Below are 6,638 nucleotides of genomic sequence, written 5' to 3' on the forward strand. Positions count from 1 at the left end.
CTCACATATGGGGCAGAAACCTGGAGGCTTACGAAAAGGGTTCTGCTGAAATTGAGAACGACGCAACGAGCTATGGAAAGAAGAATGATGGGTGTAACGTTAAGGGATAAGAAAAGAGCAGATTGGGTGAGGCAACAAACGCGGGTAAACGACATCTTAGTTGAAATCAAGAAAAAGAAATGGGCATGGGCCGGACATGTAATGAGGAGGGAAGATAACCGATGGTCACTAAGAGCTACGGACTGGATTCCAAGAGAAGGGAAGCGTAGCAGGGGGCGGCAGAAAGTTAGGTGGGCAGATGACATTAAGACGTTTGCAGGGACAACATGGCCACAATTAGTACATGACCGGGGTAGTTGGAGAAGTATGGGAGAGGCCTTTGCCCTGCAGTGGGCGTAACTAGGCTGATGATGATGATGATGATACACCTAAATATATGCGGAGCCTCACGGCAACGCCAACGGTGATGACGACAGCGCAAAGTCGCTTGGAGTGTCCATATAATTGCTATCGCAATAAAAAGAAGCGCAGCACGCTGCGGTATCTTATGCATGGACGTAGCGATCCAGCGCCGTCACATATAGCACGGCCCAAATGGCCTCGAAAGTGTTAAAGTACTCGGCCACAGGACCGGGTCAGCTTGTTGCAGCCACTGCTGCCGAGCACATCATCCTTGGCTCAAAAAATGTGACTGCTGTCGCCTACATGGATTTATAGACGAATGACTCGAATCTCACGACGCCACTGTCGCTCACGTGCGAAAAATAGATACAAAGAAATCACCCTCCCTTCCAGTCTGAATATGGTCGTACAGCGAAGCTGTGTTAGCTAAAACGAGTGCTACACCATGCAAGTGAAACTTCGCAAGTAGTCGACATTGTAAATCTTTTGTTTCACTATTATTTCACTCCATTTTCGCTTTTGCGTGCTTCGCGTGGTTTCCATGTACTGCCATTTAAACTCGGCATCTCTGGCCCGCAGCTCGGGGTCGGCCCTACGACGAAGAGCCCATTCACCAGCCAACTCTCGCTGACGCTCGCGGTAGGCAGCTTCCTCCTCAGGAACACGCACTACTCGTGGTCTTCCCATAGTTGCAACTGGGATGGAATGTGCGGAACCATGCAATAATCCAAAGCTCCGTATATTGGGCGCAAGGCCCACCATTGAAAATGCAGGCGCTGCAATCGTTTTGACGATTACTTGAATGGGTTTGACAATTTACATCTTAGTGTTTCTTAATGAGGTTGCACACACGTTCGGCTGCGATGGAGAGAACGACGTTAGTGACGGCATGCAGTGACGGCGAATTGACCCGATTGGCCTTCGTACGGCCCCTCGCTTCAAGGTGAACTAAGCGGCGAGGATACAGCGCACACGAAGCTATCAGCCTTCGGAGAGCCTATACTCTGTACCCATCGCAGATGACTTTCAAGATAAGGCCCGCACAGCCGCGCTCAGCCGCTACACACTCAGTCGCTGCCGGAGTAGAACCCCCTTCTCCAGGTGTGCTGCGCGCGATAGAAGACTGGGCTCACTCTCCCCGCTTTCCACCCTTGCGCCTGCAAGATGGACCCCCGTATTCACAAACGCACCTCGACTTGATCCTCCACTCGAAATGCTCCTTGAGGGCGGTTTTTCATTTCACAAATCGCCCTCCACTTGAAACGCGCCTTGAGTGAAGGAAAGCTCGAGCGCTTTACTCCAGAATCTCAAGGTAGCCTCGCAGCTACCTTGAATCGCTCCTCGAGTGAAGTTAGTGCGTAAACATGGCTGCCTTGCGATCTGTCGCTCGCCTCGTCAGCTTTTTCCGATGGACGCCAGTTGCCTCCGTAGCTTTTCTTGGGTTAACCGTTCTGCGCATTCTCAAGGGCTACGTTTTAGGAACTGGTGCCGTCGTCTGGAGCGCATCGGCAACGAAATCGTTTCACTGCGGCGCCGAGACAGATCGGTCGTCCTGTCAAGAAGACTGCGAGCTAGTGCAGTGACTGTCGTCTTACTCCGTGCATGAGCCAACTGATGACCTGCACACGGGTATTCTTCGTGCCAGCGCTCCGAAACTACTATCAGCGTCAGTGCATTCATGTGTTTCTCGCGATTTATCGTAGAAAGCCGCATCAGTTCAAGCACGGCGCGATACATAACTGCGGCGGACTTCGAACTTGTAAAAAGAAAACAGCGACGAAGATTCCCGTTATTAGTGCGTGTATTGCCTGTGTGCTTGTGTTGCTTGCGCGAGCGCCGTAAGTTGCCCCGTCGGCGCTGTTTGTACTCGGGCAGATCATCACTGCCTACGCTAATCCAAGGACGGCGAAGCACACCGCAGCAAAGCGAGCATCTCTGTAAACGAGCAGGTGAGTTCACTTTAATTTTTGCAATTTTCTTTAATTTGATGCGGCTAGTTGCGCTAAGGAAAATAAGAAATGTACTGTAATTTCGCGCTGACCGTGTGCGGTTGGTGCAATTTAAAGTCATAAGCAATAATTAGTAATCCTTGCTTCAAACCATTCACTTAGTTAGCTTGTGTCATCCCTATGAAGATCCGAGCTCAACGAGGAAGTCACCGACCATGTAATGGCATTCAGAATTATACCTGCACGTACACACAGGTTAATGTAATGTTTTGTTCGAATAAAAAAGACAGAATAACAATAAAACAGAGTGGAGTTGTTGTACATCACACAATTTTTTTATTCCGATAAATGAAGGTGTAGTAATGTAGGGACAGCTCCTAATGCAGACAGTGCTAGCAAGTGGTAGCAGATATATCTCGTACACCTTTCTTGCGAATATCCCAGCTCTCTATAGGGTTCATTATTTAAGTGTTAAGTGTTAGATCGCTGTATGTCGGGACCAGCCAAAAAATGTTTTTTTTTTGCAAATAAAAATAAATAGAAACAATATGAGCTAATTATAGTAAAAAAATATCGCGCTCTAGAACACAAAATTCTTAAACGAATGTATTATTACGAAATGTAAACTAAAGACAACGAATACAGTACTTAAGCTAGTGTTCATGGACCTTTTTTAACGTCATTGTATGTTTATTACCAACCCCTTCTCTTATGCAGGAACCAGGTTGCCAACAAACGCACGAAGAGCAACTGCCGTTCCAACTGTGCTGTGTGTGCTGCGTATGCATTGGTGTGCAAGTGGAAGAGAGGTCCAGTTAATGTCCTGCTGCACTATAATAGCCGTCGAAATGTTCTGCTTAAGACATCTATCACTTTTCTGATATCCTACCAGCTCAAACATCACCACTAAAAGCAGTTTGACTGCATGAATTTGCCTTCATAGACACGTTGTAGCTGAAGTCATTGTATTTTTCATCTAGATGTCCTTTCTTCAGTCATACATATTAAGACAGTATGTACCTCTCAATAATTTCTGGTCAATTGAAGTGCCAATTTTTTTCTAAAACAATAAATTAACATTATTCTCGCCTTTTTGTTCTTTGATCGTATGCAATACAGCGTGAACTCTTATCCTACAAACAGAAGCAGTAATGAAGGAGAATTAAGAAAGGGGGTTAACCGAGGGGCGCGATTTTTAATAATCATATCATGAGAAGCCAACAAGCAAAGTCACCAAATACAACATAGGGAAGATTACTTGTACTTACTAATTGAATGAAAGAAATTATAAATTAATAGCAATGAAAGTGGATGAAGAAACAACTTGCCACAGGTGGGGAATGATCTAGTTCTAGTAGTAGTAGTAGTTCGTTCTAGTAGTAAAATATAAATACACAAGAAAGGGGATGGGAAAACGGCGCCATGGTAGCTCAGTTGGTTAGAGCATCGCATGCCTATGGCAAGTTGTTTTCTCATCCACTTTCATTGCCATAAATTTGTAATTTCTTTTATTCAATTAGTAAGTACAAGTAATTTCTCCTATGTTGTCCTTGGCGCCTTCGCTTGTTTGTTTCCAAGGATATAAACAGAAGGAGTAGTACTGCTGACAAATATATTCTAGAATAAAACACCATCTCTGTTCAAGACAGTAGCCTGTCGGGTGTAGCCACCCGACGGCATGCAGTGGTAAATTCTTGTAGAATATACGCTGTTTCTACCCTGCTTCTAGTTTCAGCCTAAGATAAATTATGACGGCCCGAACAATGAATTTCTTCCATTGGATGCGGATGACTGTTGGCTTCAATGGGGCTTGCAGAACTTCAGCAATTGACCGAGGTACAACACCCAGGGTAGCAGCGTGTCTTGTGGGATCCCAAAATAGGCCGAATGGTGATGCAGACTGTCACAATGACAATGCTGAAAAATACAGTATAGAGCGCATTACTACCGTTATTTAAGAAAAGCTGAGATCAACCATCAAAACTATGGCATATTTTTAATCTACACTTGCTCATGCTAAAGTAGCTTCAGCATGCCACAAAATACTGAAGTGCTGGCTACAAATGCTACGAAAGTATTGCTTCACAAATTGTGGGCAGCAAAAAATCCTGTCGCAGCTGCAACGCACCACGGGCAACTGATGACTTCGCCCATCATATTCATGCTATTTAAAACAAAAATTATATGACAGCTGACGGGGAATAAAAAACTAATTTGATTTCATTATGACATGGCTGTTTCATGTTTGTGGTTCTAAATAACACGGTGTCCATTTCGGCATTTTGTGAATGTGGGTACACGTAACATGAATATTTTTACAACGTTTATGAAAATATGCAAAGACTAATTACCGGGTAGGTTAGTCAAGTACTTCTTCAGCACCTAGCTTCTTTCAGGGAAGCGAGCTGGTGCAATTCCAACAGGCAGGTACCATATCTATCGATGCTTTCAGGTCTGCCAGAAGCCTTACTGTGCAGCACAGGCGTTGATTTTTTCATCAGCTGGTCCTTCCAAGGCCCACATCCTGCACCAGAATGCCAAAACTTTTATGTAGACAGGGTGCTCGCGCGCTTAGTAAATTCAGTATACCTAAGCAACGGAAATGAAAAGACGTAGCACAACTAAAAATATGTCGGCATTTGAAAGCACAGTTTATGGAACGTGCATCAGCTGCTACCACATAGCACACTGAAAAAGTTAAGACGAAAAAACAAATGGCGATGATGAAGTATTGACAAGTGAATTTTCCGAAGATTAAACATTGCGTAGCGTATATGTGAGGTGAGGAAACACAGGAAATGCAGGCACCAGTGCTGGTTTGTTGACCATATGTGCTACAAGTTGAGCAAGCCGACTGACCACCACGGCTTCTAAAACAAAGTACAGGACTCAAAAGACGCTTGTTCTTTTTGTTCAACCAGCCGGAGCTACGCACTCAACCATATACGTATTCTGCGACATGTATACTATAACTGCTTCTCCTCTACCGAAAGATTTCATACGCAATACAGTAATGATCGTTGGATGCAGGCGCCGATTCGTACCTTCTACATTTTCGTTTAAAAAAGCGAAACCAACAACAGATTGTCGTGCCGAATCTTCCACAAATTCGCATTAGCAAAAACAATATATGTTTTGCACAAGCTTATGCTGCCTCGAATATGTTTCAGGTACTAATTAATGCCCGCAGCATGAGCAACTGGAGTCAATCATGCTTGTGTACATCGGAAACGGCTTATCGACAGCGCAGCGGCAACCTCAAGAAAACCGCATTGACGTACTGTGCTTCCATGAAAAAATGGCTTACTCACCCATATTTTCTGTCCTGCTGTTGCTTTCAGCAAACCCACAGCACCACTCGGTCTTGAAGGTAAACAAAGCTGCCCATCGTCCGTTCCATCTGTGGCCTCAGAAGTCATTCAGGCTCGGTCACCATACGCACAAGGACAAAAGCACCCATCATAACCGCGATTAACAACCGCCGCGTCAGTCACCAATGAAACGCTAGGAAACAAAGAGCAGCGGGCAAATACCGGCGCAAATTATCTTGGTTTTCAGCCATGCGCCATGCTCTCAGCTGTTGGGATGCGATTGTTGCCAGACCTCAAACACAGCTCCCGCTTGCTCTATCAGTCGAACACTCATAGTGGCAGCGTAGCCGAGCTAAAGTTGTGCATTGCGCCGTGTAGTTGTTTGTTTAGGAAGACGAATGAACTGAAACACACATTTGTCTTAAATAGTGGGACTTTTATTAAGCACATTGAAGAATAGTCTCGATATCAGACGCTTTTCTCGGTCGATACACTTCACTTGAGTCGAGGGCGCATTTTCAAGGCGTTCCTTGGCGGAGGAATGGTGAAGTAGTGTTCATGAAACGCAACGGTGCCTTGAGTGAAGGAAGCCCCGTCGCCTCGACTTGGCTGAGTCGAGGAGAAGCTTCAAGTGAAGGCGTGTTTAAGAATACGGGGGTGAGCTACCATCCTCGACTCACCCTCGCACGCTTTATCTCGCACGCATGACATACAGTGCACGGCCTCGATGGTATCGCACTTGGAGTTTATACGGAACGACACAGCGATGACGATGACGATGCCGACAACGGAAATGCACCTGGCGTGTCCAAGATTAGCTATCGCATAAAACCATGGCACTGGCGAAGTGAAAAGCGAAACTTTTCGTCTGTGCCTGTGCTCTACACGTTGATGTTGCTTGCTTCGCGGAAGTCATTGGCCATGAGGGACACGTTATCTGATTGCTATGTTGTGTTATTGATTGTTCGCGTAGACT

General features: G+C 45.5%; 1 long non-coding RNA gene across 1 annotated transcript; it reads right to left on the reverse strand.

The window, feature by feature from the left end:
- Positions 1-3,895: 3,895 nt before the first annotated feature.
- On the reverse strand, positions 3,896-5,875 carry LOC129388182 (uncharacterized). The gene is made up of 3 exons (XR_008615213.2): positions 5,663-5,875; positions 4,703-4,875; positions 3,896-4,268 (listed from the first exon to the last, which is right to left on the reverse strand). It is a non-coding gene; the product is annotated as an uncharacterized lncRNA (long non-coding RNA).
- Positions 5,876-6,638: the final 763 nt, after the last annotated feature.

The sequence above is a fragment of the Dermacentor andersoni genome, chromosome 1 (genome assembly GCF_023375885.2).
Source record: "Dermacentor andersoni chromosome 1, qqDerAnde1_hic_scaffold, whole genome shotgun sequence".
Lineage (NCBI taxonomy): Eukaryota > Metazoa > Arthropoda > Arachnida > Ixodida > Ixodidae > Dermacentor > Dermacentor andersoni.